The following is a 22048-nucleotide window of genomic DNA, read 5'->3' as shown; positions in this document are numbered from 1 at the left end:
TGTGAAACAATTTAACCAAGGCCAGGAATCTGAAGTTTTCCAAGGATTTTTCCAAAGCCCATCTCTGTACAGTGCCAGATGTGTTGGAAAGATCTATGAAAGTGACATACAGGCCTTTTTGTTTTGCTTGCAATGTTTTTTTTTTGTCTGCATACAGAAACAGTATTTGAGGTGCCTTTTATTTCGAAATTGAACGGGCTCTCTAAGTATTTCTTTTGCAATGGAAGGCACAAGCCTGTTCAGAAGTTATCTTTGCTGGAATCTTCCTGTTATGGAAACGAGGGTGACTCCATGGTAGTTGGAACAGTCTGACTTATCATCTTTTGTTTTTGTGTGGTATGGTAACTGCATCACAAAGATCATGTGGAATAATGCGCTGTTCCTACCATACCATGAAAAACTTATGGAACTTAGTATGGCGGGTAAGGCCACCATTCTTCAAGACTTTACGTAGAGTTACATCAACTTGATGGAATTGGTTGCTGCTGCTTCTGGTTGTTGGCAGTCTGTTTCCTCTAGGGTTGGGCTTTTGTCCATATACAATTGATGGCAGTATTATACACTGTGCAGTTAGTACTTAAGTGCACTGACCAGCTTTCCAGGACTGACTTTGCAGATGTATCTTGTTATCAGCGTACCTTAATGGTTTTTCCGGTTTGATATGCTGGTCTATAAACACGTTTTAACACGTTATAGAAATTTCTTATGTCGCCAGTATCAACCTTCATTGAAGTTAATTTTTTTTTACAAATGGAGGCTGCTCGTCATTTTGGATGTACCTTTTAATTTGCACTGAAGGATACCTGATGGTAGGCTGTCTTTTTTTTACCCTCTCGGTTGGTTGAATCCAATAAATCTGATAAGCGGACCTTTGTACTGCAAGCCGATCTTGAATGTCCTCATTATTTTCATCAAACCAGTTCCTGTTCTTGGTGCTGTGTCTAATGATTGGAAATATGCAAGACTTTTCTGCAAGGTTTGTGAAGGTTTGTAGCTCAGGTTGAGGTTTAGGGTGTAGATTTGCTCGCTGAGCTGCAGGTTTGATATCCAGACATTTCATTACTTGGCTAGGTAACATCACCAGTGGCGACCTCCAAGTGAAGCAAAGCTGTTGTCTCCTGCTTTCTATTTGTCCTGGATGGGGTTACAGGGGTTTGTGGTGATGTCATTTCCTGTTTGTTTTCTGAGGGGTTGATAGATGGTAACTAGATCTGTTTGTTTATGGCGTTGTGGTTGGAGTGCCAGGCCTCTGGGAATTCTCTGGCATGTCTTTGCTTAGCCTGTCCCAGGATAGATGTGTTGTCCCCGTCGAATTGATGGGTTTTTTCCATCCGTGTGTAGGGCTACGAGGGAAAGAGGGTCGTGTCTTTTTGTAGCTAGCTGGTGTTTGTGTATCCTGGTGGCTAACTTTTATAGTCCACAGATTCCTCAAGAACAAACCATGACAAGCAGACAAAACACAGCCAGAAACCATAACCACCTTACCATTCAAAGAAGTTTCAGAAATGACAGCCAGACTAAGATCCCTCAGAATCCTAGTAGCGCACAAACCCACAAACACTCGAGCAAAAACTAACAAAACTTGAGACCCAATACAATCCATGGACAAAACCAATGTCGTCTACAAAATTCCATGCAAGAACTGCCACAAACACGATGTAGGACAAACAGGAAGAAAGTTAGCCACCAGGATACACTAACACCAGCTAGCCACAAAGACACGACCCTCTCTCTCCCTCGTAGCCCTACACACAGCGCAAAAAACCCACCATTTCGTCTGGGACAGGCTAAGCAAAGACATGCCAGAGAATTCCTAGAGGCCTGGCACTCCAACCACAGCGCCATAAACACACAGATCTAGATACCACCTATCAACCCCTCAGAAAACAAACAGGAAATGACATCACCACAAACCCCAGGAGCCCCATCCAGGACAAACCTATAAATAGAAAGCAGGCGACACTGCTTCATTTCACTTGGAGGTCACCACTGATGTTACCTAGCCAGGTAATGAAACGTCTGGATATCAAACCTACAGCTCAGCGAGCAAACCTACACCCTAAATATTCACCAAGTTCTTCTGGAATCAGCTGTGAATTTAGGATGTTCCAGACTAGTCTGTAATGTTAGAGACAGAAATAAAACTGCAGATGCTGGAATCCAACATAGACAAGCAGGAGGCTGGAAGAACACCGCAAACCAGGCAGCAACAGGAGGTGAAGTCAACATTTTGGGTGCAACCCTTCTTCAGGACTAGGGCCCACCACACCCTTGAGTTATACCTGAAATGTTGACTTCTCTACTTCCTAATGCTGCCTGGCAGACTGTAATGTTGCCTGATATCTATGGTTATGTGGTGAGATTTGCAGGTTGCTGACATGAAATCTCTTTGATAGGTTGATTTTAGGTCAGTTCTTAGGTTTGAAGTGGAGCAAATGAGTTGGTCGTCTATATAATGGTATGGTTGGTATATCTGATATTCAGGATATCCTTTCGGTCACATTGTCACCTGACAAGTCTATTATTTTATTTGCTAATGTTCAGAGCAGGCATGTATCTGTGTTCATGAAGCAATATTGTTGAAAGATAATGTTGGTTACGGACAGCTGTTTTCCAACACTGAATTCTAAGAACGATGTCCAGTTCACTGTGGTTGCAACTCTGGTTTCTGAGCACTCCCCATGGCAGACAGACAGACACAGCAGATTCTGGTTTTAAATTAGCCAAGGCTGGCTATTTTGCCTTTAAGGCACAATTTGGATGTGTTTAGAGATCTGTGTGGCACTTGTCTCGGTCAATTGAGTTAGCTTTTAGGGTTGGAACACACGCAGTTGCATTTTGCTAGTCTTTAAAATGGAGGTTCAGACACTCTGTTTGGAATAGACAGTCCGGGTTTAATTTTTTTTTAGTGGTGATTTTCTTCAATGAAACTGATTTTACTGCAAAGGTATTGCTCATCCTGGAGGTCTACCTGACACCAAATGTATAGCAAGCACTGTATTGTGATACAAACTGTGCTGGAGAAACTCAGCAAGTATAGCAGCATCTGCAAAGAGCAGAGTTAACATTTCAAGTCCAGCCACCCTTTGTCAAAATTGTTACAGATTTTGTCAAACCTGCTGAATTTCTTCAGCACTTTGGAGGATGCTGGTAAGCTGAAAAGAACATTCTTTTTTTCTATATATTTTACTTTATAGTTTTGGACAGCTTGCTGGAACAATGGACCTCATTCAGCACCAACATTTCCTTCTAAGCTGCACAGTCATGCAGTAACTTGGAGGTTCTGCCCATGCTGTTCCAAACATAGACTTCTGGTCTTGAAAGCTGCTGCCACACACTGACCATTGAGCTTTGGAGATGTGTGATGTACAAAAAAAAATGTAGCTCTGGACTGCTATACCAATGTCCAGTGTGATTAGCTGTGGGCCATTGTGGCGACACTTGTCATCAGAGTTAACCATTGTGTTTTCATTCTTGGAGGTAAGTTTCAGCATCTGAAACTAGTGATGCAGTCTTTTATTGTCATCACAATAGTCAATGTCTGAACTGTTTGCATACATGATTAGAACTGCAGCTGCCACTGTCATTTTGCACCTGCCATTCTTGTCCCTTAAAACAATAGGATATGCATGTGTTGCAGTTGGGATAGACAATTCCTTCCTGTACAAAGAAGCTTTAAAATGGAGTACAATTTACACTGTGTCTACCCTTTGAGCCAGGAGCTCATCTTTTGTGGTTCATTGATCTAGGATGGTGAAAGTGATGTCTCCAAGCCATAGGTTTAGACTCTGCGTTCTCTCTCCGTCCAGAGCGCTATTTTGGTTGTTTAGGCTTGGGATCCTTCCCCCTTAGATGTTATCTTTTAACCTTTTTTAAATAAAGGTACATATCTGCCAAGATGGTATCATGTTCATCACTTCCTCTCCTCACCGAGATTTTACCCATCATCTTGGACTGTGTGCTTTGGTGGGTGGCAGAATATCAAACTGGGGACAGCTTATAGTCTGGGAAACGGAGTCCAGAAGGCTTCAAAGGGCCTGATTGGAAAATCAAGTGCCATTCCTCCAGCCTGCTGGAACTGGAAAATTGCACCAAGCAGAGGCAGAATAAATGAGTATAAGAGCAAGGGAATGAATATTTTATTGTCATATCACTAGGAAAGTACAGTGAAAAGTGTTCACCACAATCTGGCATCGTTTTGAGTTAAAAAAATAAATTACTTAGAGTTCATCTTCTGTTCAAATTGGGTCTCGAGCACAGCTCCAGGGCTTCAGCAAGGTGTCCCAAACCTCAAGGAGTCCCCATTCTGGGTACAGCAATGACAACACCAATGCCCCAACTCTGTGGCTACTGCCACCTTGCCAGTCACCAAGAATCCAGGCACTGGGCCCATGGCAGCCAGGGGTCCCTGCTCTTGGCATTCCTACTGCTCGTCATTTCAATACTTGGCAGGGGCAATGTTGAGCAGAGCTATTCTGCAAAGCAGTCACCCAATCGGAGTTTAGTCTCCCCAGTGTAGGACATCATCATCATTGACAGTCCCTCGCAGATGAGGGTGACTCTCTTCCACTGTCAGGGTGATTCCATAGGTTGCTGTACAGACTGATGCAGCTTCCACTGCCTCTGTAGGCCATGTAGCCACTAATGTATTACACTAATAATAGTATACTTCACCATCTTGCCCATATTTCTGTCCTCTGGATACTCCAATGTTTTGAAGCTGAACAAAAACTGGAGAAACAGTACTCATTCCATTTCCATCTTTTTCTTGATCAGCACACTATTATCATTACCACTGTCTTTGCATTTTGTTACATGATATTGTGCTTGTCTATTTGTTCCACATAACCTACCGCTCCCTTTTTTTTTAAACAATATAAATCACATTCTCCTTCAGTTCCAAGGTTTCATTTTGACAAGAATCGCCAACTGTTTCTCCACAGATGGTTCCTGAGCTTTTACACCACTTTTTTGTCCTTTTATTTGCACTTAATGAATGTTCTTGTAAATCCTTGTTCTACATATTAGTTGAACATTTCCAAGAAATTTGTTTATATTCTGCATATTGAAATGAGAATGTGACCCTGTCTGGTGCCAGTCCTGCTTTGCGTATTCTAATACAGTTCAATAGCTTTATCTATTCAGCTGGAGGTGTGAGGTCACCTTTTTGTATTGCGTATGAAGGCTTTGGTCTACTTGCTGATCATCATGTGTGGTCTTAAAGTGGAGCTCTCAAACTAAAAATCCTCAAACAGAAAAAGTTTGTTATTGGGAATTGAGAGAGTATCTTGATTATTCTCTTCTCTTCCCTCAGCTCCTCGTGGTCATAGAATCAAAAAGAAAAAAAGGACACCAAACTGTTACCCTATGCTGGCAGTGCATTAGCTATGTTGCACTAGGATATTCATAACACTTGTGCACCTGCTTTTGAATTTTAAAAAAATTAATATTTCTTTCATGGCATGTGAGCATCACTAGTCCAATATTTATTGCCCATCTGTAGCTGCCATTGGTGAAGGTGAGCTGTCTTCTTGAATGGCTGTAGCCTGTTTAATGTAGCTTGACCCACAATGCCTTTGGGGTGGAAATTCCAAAATTTTTACCCCATGACACTGAAGAACTGGTAACATATTTCCAACTCTGGGTAGTGTGTAGCTTGGAGGGAAACTGGCATGTGGTGGTGTTCCTGTGTGTCTGCTGCCCTTGTCCATGCAGATAGCTGTTCTTGTTCCATTGGAGGATTCTGTCAAAGGAGCCTTGATTGATTTCTGCCCCTCTTGTTTCGATGGTGTTGGGAGTGAATTTTGTGCATGTGTTGCCAATCAAGTAAGCTGCTTTATCCTGGATCGTGTCAAGGTTCTTGAGTACTGCTGAAGCTCCACTCTTCCCAGCATGTGGGGAAATATTATCATACAACTGACCGTGTGCGCCTTGCAGATGGTGGGCAATCAGGAGAGGAGTTACTCCTGCTAGGATTTCAAGCCTCTGACCTCTTGTGGGTGGCACAGTGGTTAGCACTGCTGCCTCACAGCACCAGAGACCCGGGTTAATTTCCCGCCTCAGGTGGCTGACTGTGTGGAGTTTGCACATTCTCCCCATGTCTGCGTGGGTTTCCTCCCACAGACCAAAGATGTGCAGGTTAGGTGAATTGGCCATGCTAAATTGCCCGTAGTGTTAGGTGAAGGGATAAATGTAGGGGAATGGGTCTGGGTGGGTTGCACTTCGGTGGGTCGGTGTGGACTTGTTGGGCCAAAGGGCCTGTTTCCACACTGTAAGTAATCTAATCTTGTAGCCACAGTGTTTATCGTGGCTAGTCCAGTTATACATCTGGTCAATGGTAACCCCAATAACATTGATAGTGGGGAGTTCGGTATTAGAATCTAACAAATGTCTTAATATTCAGTGGCACTGTCTTGTTCAAGATGGTCATTGTCTGGCTTTTGTGATGTGAGTGTAACTTGCCACTTTTCAGCTCAAACCTAGATATTGTCCAGGCCTTTGTGCATTTGGCCACCGATCTCTTCAGTTTTTGAGTAGTTGCAAATGTTGCTGAACATTGTATCTGCGACTCCCTTGCATAGAGGTAAAGAAAGCATTTGGCACACTTACCTTCATTTGGTCAGTGCACTGAGCATTTCATTAAGTGACTGTGTGAACAGTAGGATTCTGTATATGATTCCAAGCGTTTTTGCCCTATGCTGGTGATGTACAGCCAAGTGGTGAATTATAGTGCACAGAGCTCTGGACATACAAGGATTTTAATATCCACACTATATTTATGTAAATCAAAGTTTGAGTGTAACATAGCAGATTTTCAAGAAATATGAACCAAAGATATAGCCTATAATCTGCAGATAAATTTCAAAGAATTTTGCAGTTTGTTGAGTACGCAAGTCATGAAAAGTTGAATAGTGAAGTACAGAATGAGTTGAAAATCATAATCTTATATGCTTTTATTTGCAATTGCTTGACCAGTTAGATGCTGAAAGTGTTTCCCTTTTGTGGGGACCCTCTAACTAGAGGGTTAGCTTCAAAATCATTTTAAGATAGAGATGAGGACTTTCTTTTGAAAGATGTTTTAATCTTTTGAATTCTCTTCCCTCAGAGCAGTTACGGCTCTGTCATTGAAATATATTGAAGGTGCGGTGAACAGATTTTTAACCTTTCAAGGTATTGGAGCGTGTTGTGGGACAGCAGGCACAAAATTAGAATTCAATCCAAAAGTGCATCATCTAATTGGATGACGGAGCAGACTTTGGGCCAAATTTCCTACTCTTCCTATTTCTTTGTACTCTGGCCCCAGTCCATCAAATTTAATGTATTCCAAGGTCAGTTTTAGGTTGCACATCACAGAATTATGCATTAATGACTGATTTATTGCTATGCCCATTACTTGGGGTCTGCAATATTCAGTTTGCACCCTCACTGAATTTTTGAGGAAGTAAACAAAAATGCTTTCCTACATGTTATGCCATTTTTCACTTGGTACAAGTTAGTACAGGAAAAGTAAAACTCAATTTCAGTGCCACCATCTTAGCATTTGCACCTAGTACCCCTCTAATGTTGGAGTCAGTGTTCTCTCACTTTGTTCATAGTGAGTGCTCATCATAATAAATGTGAACTTCATCAGAAATTGTTTTAATCCTTCAACAATGAGTAGGAAGGTTGTGCTAGTAGAAGTGGAAAACATTTTTTAAAAAGCACAGTGGTATGCTAGATGTTAATTCTGATACTACATAGTTAAAGTAAACATGTAGTTGATCACTGAGCAATGTTTGAATTTTCTGTGTGTGTGATTTCAAACTATGCTGATGAAATGGAACATAAAGCAAAGCATGCAGAAATTAAAATAAGACGGCAAAGATGTTATGGATCAAGGATCTACACAACAAAAACAGTCCGATCAGCTCAGGAAAAAGCTCTAAGCTTTACTAGGACCGGAGAAGGGAAAACCATTCGAGATTGCCTCTAGATTGTTTCAGGCATTATATAGTTGTAAAACACTTTTTTAAAATTTAGGGAGTTCACTACCATCAACTGTAAATTCTGCAAAAGCATTTCTGGATTAAAAATAAGAAAATCATTCAAAGTGGCTATGATCCTAGACAAGTGTTTTAATGTTGATTTAAAACTGGGTTGTAATGGAAATTTCTTCTAGGACATTTCTGGTTTCAAGGCTTCAGGATCAATTAACTCTCCTTTTTATAGGAGATCACACTAATGACAAAATGAAACTTAAACCAATACTTATGTATAGGAAAATCCACAAGTACTAAAACATCGTAAAATGTCAGCTTTCTGTAATATGGAAGTTCTATTGCAAGGTCTGGATAATAAGGCAATTCACTTTGTGCCAGAAATGACTGTCTGTAGATAATTAGGATGCCTTCTGGGAAAGGTGGGACCTATACAAGAAGGACAGGTTGCATCTGAACTGGAAGGGGACCAATTCCCTGGGTGGAAGTTTTGCACGAGTAGTTCGAGAGGGTTTAAACTAGTATGGCAGGGGGGTGGGTACCTGAGCTGTATACTGGAGGTGAGAGTTGATGCAGATGAGGCAGTAGCAAGAGGTAGACCAGCTAGTGGGAAGGATTTTCCTGGCAAGAAACAAAGGTATCAGTTAAAGTGTGTTTGCTTTAACGCAAGGAGTATTAGGAATAAAAGTGACGAACTTAGAGCATGGATCAGTACCTGGTGCTATGATGTTGTGGCCATAACAGAGACATGGGTTTCTCGGGGCAGGAATGGTTGCTGGATGTTCCAGGGTTTAGAGCATTTAAAAAGAATAGGGAGGAAGGGGGTGTAGCACTACTAATCAGAGGGTATCACAGCTACAGAAGCTTCCGTTGTCGAGGAAGATCTGCCTATTGAGTCAGTATGGGTGGAAATTAGGAACAGTAAGGGAGCAGTCATCTTTTTAGGGGTTTACTACAGGCCCCCAATAGCAGCAGGGAGATGGAAGAAAGCATAGCTGGGCAGATTTTGGAAAAGTGTGGACGTAGTAGGGTTGTTGTAATGGATGACTTTCCCAATATTGATTGGAACCACCTCGGAGCAGAAGATTTGAATGGAGCTGTTTTTGTAAGGTGTGTTCAGGAGGGTTTCCTAACTCAGTACGTTGACAGGCCAACGAGGGGAGAGGCCATTCTAGACTTGGTGCTCGACAATGAGCCGGGGCAGGTATCAAATCTTGTGGTGGGAGAGCATTTTGGCGATAGTGACCACAACTGCCTCACATTCTACATAGCTATGGAGAAGGAGAGGATTAGGCAAAATGGGAGGATATTTAATTGGGGAAGAGGAAACTATGATGCGATTAGACATGAGTTAGGAAGCATGGATTGGGAGCAATTGTTCCATGGTAAAGGCACTATAGACATGTGGATTGTCTCTGTCTGTCTGTCTGTCGCAAGTGATGAATAAATATGTCCCTCTGAGACAGGCAAGAAGTGGTAAGATAAAGGAACCTTGGATGACAAGAGCGGTGGAGCTTCTCGTCAAAAGGAAAAAGGTAGCTTACATAAGGTGGAGGAAGTTCGGGTCAAGCTCAGCTCTACAGGATTACAGGCAGGCAAGGAAGGAGCTTAATGGTCTGAGGAGAGCCAGGAGGGGGCACGAGAAAGGCTTGGCAGAACGGATTAAGGAGAACACCAAAGGCATTTTACACTTATGTGAGGAATAAGAGAATGGTCAAAGAAAGAATAGGGCCGATCAGGGATAGCATAGGGAACTTGTGTGTGGAGTCTGAGGAGGTAGGGGGAAGCCCTAAATGAGAGTTTTGCTTCTGTCTTTATGAAAGAAACAAGCTTTGTAGTGAATGAAACCTTTGAAGAGCAGGTTGGCATGCTGGAATGGATAGAGATGGAGGAAGCTGATGTGCTGAAAATTTTAAGGAACAGGAGAATCAACGTTTTGGGCATCAGCCTGATTCCTGAAGAAGGGCTGATGCCCGAAACGTCGATTCTCTTGTTCCTTGGACGCTGCCTGACCTGCGCTTTTCCAGCAACACATTTTCAGCTCTGATCTCCAGCATCTGCAGTCCTCCCTTTCTCCCTGTGCTGAAAATTTTGTCAAACATTAAGATTAACAAGTCGCCAGGCCAGGATCAGATTTGTCCTCTGCTGCTTTGGGAAACGAGAAATGCAATTGCTTCGCCACTTGTGAAGATCTTTGCATCCTCGCTCTCCACTGGAGTCGTACCTGAGGACTGGAGAGAGGCAAATGTAATTCCTCTCTTCAAGAAAGGAAATAGGGAAATCCCTGGCAATTACAGACCAGTAAGTCTCATGTCTGTCATCTGCAAGGTGTTAGAAAAGATTCTGAGGGATAGGATTTATGACCATCTGGAAGAGCATGGCTTCATTTAAATGCAGTCAACACCTCTTTGTGAGGGGCAGGTCATGCCTCACAAACCTAATCGAGTTCTTTGAGGATGTGACTAGAAAAGTTGAGGGTCGAGTTGTGGGTGTGGTGTATATGGACTTTAGCAAGGCATTTGATAAGGTTCCCCATGGTAGGCTCATTCAGAAGGTCAGGAGGAATGGGATTCAGGGGAACCTAGCTGTCTGGATACAGAATTGGCTGGCCAACAGAAGACAGTGAGTGGTAGTAGAAGGAAAATATTCTGCCTGGACGTCAGTGGTGAGTGGTGTTCCACAGGGCTGTCCTTGGGCCTCTACTGTTTGTAATTTTTTATTAATGACTTGGATGAGAGGATTGAAGGATGGGTCAGCAAGTTTGCAGACGATACAAAGGTTGGAGGTGTTGTTTTCTGTATAGAGGGCTGTTGTAGGCTGCAGTGGGACATTGACAGGATTCAGAGATGGGCTGAGAGGTGGCAGATGGAGTTCAACCTGGATAAATGCGAAGTGATGCATTTTGGAAGGTCGAATTTGAAAGCTGAGTCCAGGATTAAGGAAAGGATTCTTGGCAGTGTGGAAGAACAGAGGGATCTTGGTGTGCAGGTACATAGATCCCTTAAAATGGCCACCCAAGTGGACAGGGTTGTTAAGAAAGCATATGGTGTTTTGGCTTTCATTAACAGGGGGATTGAGTTTGTCGTGAGATTTTGTTGCAGCTCTAAAACTTTGGTTAGACCGCACTTATAATAGGGCGACCAGAACTGGACGCAGTATTCCAAGAAAGATGTGGATGCTTTGGAGCGGGTTCAGAGGAGGTTTACCAGGATGCTGCCTGGACTGGAGGGCTTATCTTATAAGGAGAGGTTGATGGAGCTCGGACTTCTTTCATTGGAGAAGAGGGGATCTAATTGAGGTATACAAGGTAATGAGAGGCATAGTCAATAGCCAGAGACTATTTCCCAGGGCAGAAATGACTATGACAAGGGGTCATAGTTTTAAGCTGGTTGGAGGAAAGTATAAGGGGGGGATGTCAGAGGCGGGTTCTTTACAGAGTTGTGAGAGTATGGAATGCGTTGCCAGCAGCAGTTGTGGAGGCAGGGTCATTGGGGATATTTAAGAGACTCTTCGACATACATATGCTCACAGAAATTTGAGGGTGCATACATGAAGATCAGTGGTCGGCACAACATCGTGGGCTGAAGGGCTTGTTCTGTGCTGTACTGTTCTATGTTCTAAGAAAGTACTTTTTCTTGTCAAAATTCTTCTTGTTAGATAATGCTTGTATCCATGTCCTGGATTTCAAAGTTTTGCTTAGAGTAAGGACAACATCACTTATGCAGCACATAGATCAGAATGTTATTGCATACTTCAAGGCTTTTTTTTTGAGGAAGACCATTCACAAACTAATCCATAAACTGATGTCAATGACAAACACTCAGTCCAGGAATTCTGGAAATAGTTTAGCATGTTGCATTTAATTTTATAGGCTCTCTCTGGTATAGAGTCTTGAAGCACCTAAAGATTCATGGAAAGCATAATCCTGATGCAGTGCCTGCCTTTTGAAGAGTTAGGTGACATGTCACAGAAGTATTGGCAAAATAGTGTAACTAGCAAAAGTGCATTTCAAAGTAGATGAAAATATTAAGCTGTTGGCATTCCTCGAAGCAATGAAGATCTTTCTCTGAATTCGATGAACATTCTTTTAAAGACATAAATAGGGATGACTGACTGACAGATTCGTCTCAACAGAGACATTTCTTTGTTCTGGTGCTAAGAAATATGAATGAGCAGATCAAAACTGCAATCGTTATCCAAAAGCATGACTTTTTTTTTTGGATTATTCTGCCAAGGCATGCTTTCGGCATTCTGATGAGGGAAACCACTGATCATGCATCTTTTATTGAGCAATACTGGAGGGTCATGATGTCTATAATGTTAACATGGCAGTTGATGATCCTCCAACTGCATATCCATCTTCCATCTAATATCTTCCCAAGAGTCCCTGCCCTCAAAAAAAAGTACAAGTTAAGAATATTTCATAACTGCTGTTAATGTTTTGTGCATTTTTTTAACATGTTTTCTGTTTGTCATTGCTTAATATTGCAAAAAGCATGAATGTACATATTTTAGTTGCTAGATATGAAATGTTACATTTCCCTACATTAGAGTTCTGAGCCCTTGTAGTTATATTCTGGGGAAAAGTACAAGCCATTCTATCAAAGTTACATGTCAAGTGTATCCAATAAGCCGTTCTTTATCAATATGTGGATCCTCCTACCAGAAAAACGGCAAAACTTTGCCATCTTTTGGGCAATAAGGCAGGACAGGTGACTGAAGTGAAAGGAACGGAACACTTTGGGTTTAGCGATCACAATTTTATTAGTTTCAAAATCCTTATGGAAAAGGATAAGCCTTCGATTTAAAAGTTAGTTTTAATTGCAGCATCTGCAATTATCTCCAGCATCTGCAGTCCTGACTTTCTCTTAGATGTTAACCTGCTGCGAATCCTCTTGCAAGGATGCCTTCCTTGAAGTTCTTTCTCCCTCTACAAGGATTTCAATGAGTCCCTCTCTCACTGCACACCCCAGGTTATCTCCTCTGCCCAGAAGCTCTTCAACCATGTTATCAAACGGACTTGCTACTACAGCCACATCTCCTTCCTCAGCACCTGCCTATGGAACTGACTGACCCTGCCACGGACTCCAGACTACGTTCAGACCAACAAAATTTGGACCCAACCAGGACAACCTGTACCTACAACAAAACCAAAGCCTCCAGCAACGGACCTCCTTCCGGATCCTTCGCTCCATGCTTGCAGTCATGCGCCACTACCTACATTCCTTGCAATTAGCCCTACCCCAGCACAAGACAACACTCTCACACACTTGCAAAGGACCTCTACTGTTCTTCATCCACAGAAGAATCCATACACTAAACAAACAGTTCTTCCTAGCCATATCTGAAATCAAAGACAGTAAGTACCAAAAACTTTCATGTACTTACCCCCCACACTCTGGGTTCCTCAACTGTTCCAGAATCTTCCATCGGCCTCTGAAATCGCAGCGCCTGTGGCAGCAACCGCCGCTGCGAACCATGACGTCACTTCTGACCCCACCGACCTTGCAGCCTCTGCGATCACCGCCCAGACAACCACCTCCACGATCGCTGACAGATTTGCGGCCTCCGCGGGGTGCACAGCTATCAGAAACAACACAGTTTCTGTTGTCACCACACCCAATTCCACCCCCTGGGTTGCTGTCGCCGCAGCCACTTCTGCCCCAGTGACATCACTCGCCTGCACAATGAACGTGCCACATGCGTCTCCGCCCCCATGCCGATCTCCGTCACTGTGCCTAACCCCGCCCCCGCGCTGATCTCCGTTTGCACACTGAACCCCACCCCACCCCAATCTCCATCCCCGCCCTGATTCCTGCCCCCACACCTATCTCTGTTCACGCCTCCATGCCTATCCTTGCCACCCACTCCCAGCTCCAGCCCCACACCAGGTCCTAGCTCCCAGCCCTGCCGTGTTTTCACCATCCCTCCAGAACTATCCCCCTCTGAGGATGAAAGATCAGTCTTTGGCAGAGGCCTCCCCTTCATTCCCCTATGCTCTCGGATTAACGAGTTCAACACGCGGCGAGACATCGAACAATTCTTCCGCCGCCGCCGCCTTCGCCTCCGCACCTACTCCTTCAACCAGGATTCTCGCCCACCCTCTGACGACCCCTTCTCCTGCCTCCAACACACCCCATCCACCTTGACACCCCGTGCTGGCCTCTTACCTGCCCTCAATCTCTTCATAGCCAACTGCCGCCGCGACATTAACCACCTCAACCTCTCCACCCCCCTCACTCTCACGCCAACCTCTCACCCTCGGAACGTGCAGCCCTGCACTCCCTCCGTTCCAACCCTAACCTCACTATCAAATCAGCAGACGAGGGAGACGAGATAGTAGTTTGGCGCACTAATAGTAGTTTTACACAGCCGAGGCTAAATGTCAGCTCACAGACACCTCCTCCTACTGCCCCCTTGACCATGACCCCATCTCCCAGACCATCCATAACCTCATCACCTCAGGGGATCTTCCATTCACCGCCTCCAACCTCATACACCCACAACCCCGCACCGCCCGTTTCTACCTCCTGCCCAAAATCCACAAACCTGACTGCCCTGGCCGACCGGTTGTCTCAGCCTGCTCCTGCCCCACCGAGCTCCCCTCTGCATACCTCGACACAGTCCTGTCCCCCTTAGTCCAAGAACACCCCACCTACGTTTTTGGGACACCACCTACGCCCTCCACCTCCTCCATGATTTTCGCTTCCCCGGACCCCAACACCTTATCTTCACAATGGACATCCAGTCCCTGTACACCTCCATCCCCCATCACAAAGGACTCAAAGTCCTCCGCTGCTTCCTTTCCCACCGTACCAACCAGTACCCTTCTATTGACTCCCTCTTTCGACTGACTGAACTGGTCCTCATCCTGAACAACTTCTCTTCCAAACCAAATGAGTAGCCATGGGCACCTGCATGGGCCCCAGCTATGCCTGCCTCTTCATAGGATATGTGGAACAGTCCATCTTCCGCAGCTATACTGGCATCACCACCACCCCCCACCACCTTTCCTCCACTACATCGATGACTATCGGCGCTGCCTCGTGCTCCCACGAGGAAGTTGAACAGTTCATCCACTTTACCAACACCTACCCCGACCTCAAGTTGATCTGGACCGTCTCAGACTCCTCCCTCCCCTTCCTAGACATCTCCAGTTCTATCTCTGGCGACCAAATCAACATGGACATTTTACTATAAACCGACTGACTCCCACAGCTACCTAGACTACACCTCCTCCCACCCTGCCCCCTGTAAAAACACCATCCCATATTCCCAATTCCTTCATCTCCGCCGCATCTGCTCCCAGGTGGACCAGTTCCAATACCGTACAACCCAGATGCCCTCCTTCAAAGACCGCAATTCCCCCCCCCCCCCCCCCCAGACGTGATTGATGCCCTCCACCGCATCTCCTCCACTTCCCGCTCCTCCACGCTTGAGCCCCGCCCCTCCAATCACCACCAGGACAGAACCTCACTGGTCCTCACCTACCACCCCACCAACCTCCATATACATCATGTCATTTCTGCCTCCTCCAAAACGGACCCCACCATCAGGGATATTTCTCTCCCCTCCTCTACCAGCGTTCCGAAAAGACCACTCCCTCCGTGACTCCCTTGTCAGGTCCACACCCCCACCAACCCAACCTCCACTCCTGGCACCTTCCCCTGCAACCGCAAGAAATGCAAAACTTGCGTCCACCCCTCTCCCCTTACTTCCCTCCAAGGCCCCAAGGGATCCTTCCATATCTGCCACAAATTCACCTGCACCTCCACACACATCACTTACTGCATCTGCTGCACCTGATGTGGCCTCCTCTATATTGGGGAGACAGGCCGCCTACTTGTGGAACGTTTCAGAGAACACCTCTGGGACACCCGGACCAACCAACCCAACCACCCCGTGGCTCAACTCCCCCCTCCTCCTCTACCAAGAATATGCAGATCCTTGGACTCCTCCATCGCCAGACCATAGCAACAAAACGGCTGGAGGAAAAGCACCTCCTATTCCACCGAGGAACCCTCCAACCACAAGGGATGAACTCCGATTTCTCCAGTTTCCTCATTTCCCCTCCCCCCCCCCCCCCCCCCACCTTGTCTCAGTCCCAACACTCTAACTCAGCACCACCTTCCTAACCTGCAATCTTCTTCCTGACCTCTCTGCGCCCCCACCCCACTCCAGCCTATCACCCTCACCTTTACCTCCTTCTACCTATTGCATTTCCAATGCCCCTCCTCCGTACCTTTTTATCTTAGCCTGCTTGGCACACTTTCCTCATTCCTGAAGAAGGGCTCATGCCCAAAACGTCGATTCTCCTGCACTTTGGATGCTGCCTGACCTGTGCTTTTCCAGCAACACCATTTTCAGCTCTGATCTCCAGCATCTGCAGTCCTCATTTTCTCCTAGTTTTAATTGCAGTAAGGCAAATCTTAGTATAAGACCAGACCTTTCAATAGTTGATCAGAGTAGACCGTTCACTTCTATGATGTCCTTTTACCTGTGGGAGGTGTTCAAGAGTATGATGACAAGAATTCAGAAGTATTTTGTTCCTGTTGGAGTGAAGGTTAAGGCTGGTAAGATTAAGGAACAATGGATGAATAAAGAATAAAAATCTTATTTTAGATATAGACAACTTGGTTCAAATGAATCTCTATGTATTGATTTAGAGTCATAGAGCTTTGCAGCACAAAGAGACCCTTCGGTCCAACTCCTCTATGCTGACCAGATATCCCAAACTAGTCTAGTCCCTTTGCCAGTATTTGGCCCATACTCCTCTAAGTCTTTCCTATTTCTACCCATTTGAGTGCAATAGCAACAAGGGGATGTGAGAGAGCCTTCTCCAGATATGGTTAAGGGTAATCCAAAGAGATTCTACAAGCATCTTTAAGTAAGAGGGTAACTAGAGAGAGGGTAAAGCCTCTTAAGGATCAAAAGAATATAGCTGAGAATATAGAAGGTATGGTTAGTAAGTTTGTGAATGACCCCAAAATTCGTGGCATAGTAGACACTGAAGGTGGGTTTTCTAGGACTACAAAGGGATCATTATCAAATGGGTCAATGGGCTAAAAAATGGCAGGTGGACTTTAACCTGGATAAATGTGAGGTATTGCAGTTTGGTACAATGAACAGGGGCAGGACTTAATACCGTTAATAGGGCCTTGGGTAGTGTTGTAGAGCGGGGGGATCTAGGGGTTCAGGTGCATAATTTGAAGTTTACATCACGAGACAGGGTGGTTCATAAGATGCTTAGCATACTTGCCTTCATTGCTCAATCCTTTTTGAGGGTAGGTGTTGGGACATTGTGTTGAGGTTGTACAGGACATTGGTGACTCTTCTTTTGGAGTATTGTGTCCAGTTACAGGAAGGATATTATTAAAGTGGAGAGGGTTCAGAAAAGATTTACTAGGATGTTGCTGGGAATGAGGGTTGCCGTTATAAAGAAAGGTCAAACTTTTTTCACTGGGCATTGAGAGGTGACCTTTTTGAGGGTTATAAAATGAGTGGTATAGATAGAGTTAATGGAGGTGTCTTTTCCCTCGGATGGGGGATTTCAAGACTAGAAGGCACATTTTTAGGGTGAGGACAAAGATTTAAAGACATGAGGGAGGTTTACATGTGGAATGAACTTCAGAGGAAATGGTGGATATGCACAATTACAACTCCTCTTCTCCACCCCCTGATTTTTATTAGTGTTTAGAAATCTGATGAACTTATGTACTTCTGAGTTCTTAGAAGCTGTAAGCATGCAGTAGAAATTTATTAGTGGAAATGCTGCAAGATACTTATGCCAATAAACGTGAGGTAGATTGAGCAGTAAGTGGCATCAGAGGAGCAGTAAAATCGACGTTCTTATTCCTGATGAAGGGCTTTTGCCCGAAACATTTTTTTTCCCCCTGCTCCTCGGTTGCTGCCTGAACTGATGTGCTCTTCCAGCACCACTAATCCAGAATCTGGTTTCCAGCATCTGCAGTCGTTTTTACTGAGCAGTAAGTGGGTCCACCTTTGTTTTTCACCACTTCTGACTGATTAATTACTGGACTAGGCAGGAGAGCTGCAAGTTAGAAAAAGGGAAATGTATTGAAGTCTATTTCCATTTAAACGCCAGGACCCCAGACCTTTTAATGTATATGTTCAGTATTGTACGGATAATCTTGACACTGTAATTAGCAACGGTGCTATATAAATGTTTCTGTTCAGGCACCTGATCTTTCATCCAGCTGAATTATCTGGCATCGACCTGATAGGGGCAGCTTTGTCTGTGAAACAGGCTGGGTTGTGACGTGGATGCTCACATCTTGTTGCTACCTGTTTGCAAGGCTGCCTACGAGTGGAGGTAGCTGGCCCTGCTGAAGCCAGTGAGAGACCAGCTCCTGGTTAGGCCCTCCTTTTGATTCTAATGAGGTAATCTGTAAACAATGCTGATTGGTGGGTGCGTGCGGAGGAATTAAAAGTTTCAGCATTCTGTTTGAACTTTGGACTTGACTCGCAACACTCAGAAGTTGATGTTGAATTGGAATAATTTAACCGTGTTTGTTTATACTGAGGATATTAGGGGAAGGTAACCGTAGGTCCCAGCACCACTGATGCCATGTAATTTTGGTATGTTCCTGCTTCGGGTTTTTCCAGACTGACTTACTGCCTTGCAGGGAGAAATGTCAAATGGTTGTCTACTTCACAACTGTGTGTGCTCTACTCATTAGCCTCTTTCTGGGTATGTTTTGCATTTAGTTTGTATGTTTTAGACAGTTTGGATGGTTCATAAAAGCCTCTTGCCCTTTGACGTGAAAGACCTTCTATAGAAATTTCTTGCCTGTGATGTTAGCTCTCGACATCTTGTGGCCAATCCTGAGAATGGCTGGCTGGTTATTTATTGATTGTTCTTCACATTTTAAACAGTTTCTTGGAACAGGGAGGCGTTGCACTTATGATTTTATGCTGTGAATTGCCACCCTGCTGATGACTCCTTGTTTACTGGGCTAAAGTAGCAGCAAAATCTATGTGTTCCTTCACCAAGACCTGATTACTATTTGACTTTTAAATGTTCAAGGTTATATACAATAGTTATATACAATTGTATATAACTATTCTCACTACTTTGTTAAGATAACAAATTCTTTTAATACAAAGTATGGAGGTAATATTTGGAGAACCAAACCTTTTGTCATTGGACGTATTGTCTGGTGCTGAGCCCAAGTTTCAAACTGTTATTTTCCAATCAACCAGTTTAGTGATGTCTGGAACAAGTGGGAATTCAAAAAGGGGCTCTTGGCTCCGAGGTAGGAACACTACCACTGTGCCACAAAGTTCCACTCTGTTACCTTGATCTGTAGATGTCTTCTGTGTTGCTGAAGTTACTACAATTGACCTTGTGACTACTTTGGCTCCCAGAGAAAAATAAATTTGGATACTCTCTGTCCCCAGTGACCTCTACTCGGGAAAAACACTTAGATGTTTTGTAGCTGACAGAATTGGCCTCAGCTGTGAAACTTTCCATTGTTGAATCTTCCCTAAGTATTTCACGTGCAAGATAGTGGTCAAAAACTGATTCAAATAAAGGATTAGCTAGCTGAATTGTGCTGCCCAGTTTTGCCATAAGTATGTAAACAAGGAAATAAGATGTTGACTCTTCTTAAAATTGATTGGACATATTTTATTACTCAGCTCTTGCATTTTTTTTCAGTTTTTCTGAGGCTTTCTGTTGTCACTTCAATGTTCCTGTCATAGAATCAGAGGCTGAAGAATTTGCCTTGCCTTGTGTTGGTTGTCTGAGGAATAATTTCTCCAGGGCCACTGTCCTGACTTTTCCTCACCCCTGTTATTTCTTCACCTACTGTCCACCTTTTTTTTTGTTCCAGATGGACCCTTGCTACATCCAAAGCAGCAATGCATTCCAATTGCATGTTTTAGTTCGGGTTGAGGGACGTGCTGTCACTATATATGTTCCATACTTTAATATCCCATATATCTTGGGAGATGGTTTCATACTTGCATTCTTTGAATGTCTGTTTTAAAAATAAAAAATAGGGCCCAGGAAGAAGAACACGGAGAATGTAACTAACCAAGTTGCTGTTTCAGACATTCCATGTACATGAGGTACCAGTGGCTCCAGCTGTGATGTAACCTCCTGTACATAAGCTGTGTCTTGGCCTATTTTAGATTGATTATGTGAGCACCACTATTCAATGATACTGTCTCACTGGCCAATTCTGGACCATTTTTACTGTTCTCCTCCTCTGTGCTTTGTCTACACAGTCTCTTCCTTAATCATCGATGTTTGTTTTTTTTAATGGTTGCCATCACCCCTCTTAAAGTCCTGAGTACACATTTCATTGTCTCCCTTTTTTCACTCTGCTCTCCCTTCCTTCCCGAATTACGTTTCTACATGTTTGCTCCACATTCTCCCTTTGGTCTTTTGCTTTTTTCATTTCTTTCCCGTTCCCCCTAAAGAGTGACAGTAGTTTTGGTAACCTACTATGCATCCCTTCCTCTGCAGTCATTCTCTGCCAGAATCTTCTAAGATTCCTCTAGTTTTTCTGCCACCTTGCTATGTGAAAAATTATTTGCTGCAATTCAGTGACTTGAAAAGTATTTCATATTGCTTTGGGTGGTCTGATGCTGCAGAAGATGTTGCCTAGAGTTTATTTTAAAGTCCCATGAAATTACTGTCCCTCATGATGTAGTCTCCCAGGCTCCATGTGTGTCTCTTCCTAATAGAAGAGAAAATTGTCCCCTCAGATCTTTTCCCAGTGTGCTGTGTTTTTGCCGTGTTCAGTGTCCTAACCGATCAAAGCCAAAGTAAAATGTGATCCAACTTGGTAGGGTTTATTGAATTTTTCCTGGAACTTGGTCTGGAAACCTAACTCTGTCTTCTCTGACAGTGTAAGCTACAAATTTTGAAGAGGTGGCCTGTCTCCAGGTTCGGGACAGCTTGTCTCCAGGATCAGGATACAAGGTATCTGGTAACTGGCTGAGGGCATATTGTTGTAACAAGCAGTGCATCAGATGATGTAGTTACAAGAACAAAGATGATTACTTCAGAATATGATCAGCCTTTTCTACCCTCTACAGTGACAGTGGACTGTGAACTTTTGTTTTAGCATTTATTCTGGTTGATATTGCATCCTAATCACACAACCTCTGCTCCGGAAATAAAACTGTTTATCCCAAAAGTGTATATATAAATAACATGCACCTGATTATTGCATCACTTCACAAATTCAGGCCTTTATTCCCAATTTTTATAACTAAAGAATGTACTGAACTTCATTGCATTGCACCGTTTAAGAGTGAATGACTAACTCTGGAAAGTAAGGGAGTTATGCTGATTTTCTTTTCAGAAGTTGCTCATTCAAACAATACTATGTTTGCATGTGATGACTAATTGTAATAAAATTTAAATACTCAAAGCAATGTTTTTGTGCTTTCTAATCAGAGACCTTATTCCTTTCTCATTTTTGCATTTCTCTTGAATTCCTATTTCTGCTGGGAATGGTATTAACACTAGATACACTCCATAGTTTGCATTTCCTAGTATGTTGTTGTTTTTAAGCAGAGGCTGATTGGACTGTTGCTGAATGGAGTTTTTTTTTTAAAAAGCCAGTCTCATAACTGAAAGTGTCTTGCAGGTTCTTTTAAAAGAAATAAAAGAACCATACAAACATCCCCCAAGCCACACTCCATGTTGTAGATGAAGGCCACAAAAGCACATTTCCCAGTTTTTAAAATGGGAAAACTCTCTGGTTTCTTTGCTTGCCTTTTTTAGACATCTGTCTTTTTTTTAAATTTGAGTTTTGTAGAGGCTTTGTCCATGCTGATCAGGTTTCCTAAACTGAACTAGTCCCATTTTGTCTGTATTTGGCCCATATCCCTTTCTCTAATCCTTTGCTATCCATTTACCATATTGCCTGATGAAGGGCTCTTAACCAAAACATCAATTCTCCTCCTGCTTCTCGGATGCTGTCTGACCTACTGTGCTTTTCCAGCACCCCACTCGTGACTGCTGATCTTCAGCATCTGCAGTCCTCACTTTCTCCTAATGTCAGATAACATCCCTTCTAACGATCATATTATGT

At 43.7% G+C, this 22048-nt stretch overlaps 1 protein-coding gene across 1 annotated transcript in view; it reads left to right on the top strand.

Annotated features, from left to right (window-relative positions):
- rab11fip3 (RAB11 family interacting protein 3 (class II)) overlaps positions 1–22048 on the top strand; it is a 118543-nt gene that overhangs the window by 77162 nt on the left and 19333 nt on the right. The window lies entirely within an intron of this gene.

The sequence above is a fragment of the Chiloscyllium punctatum genome, chromosome 40 (genome assembly GCF_047496795.1).
Source record: "Chiloscyllium punctatum isolate Juve2018m chromosome 40, sChiPun1.3, whole genome shotgun sequence".
Taxonomy (NCBI): domain Eukaryota; kingdom Metazoa; phylum Chordata; class Chondrichthyes; order Orectolobiformes; family Hemiscylliidae; genus Chiloscyllium; species Chiloscyllium punctatum.
Note: the sequence above shows the minus strand (reverse complement) of the source record. Positions and strands in the feature narration are given on the sequence as shown.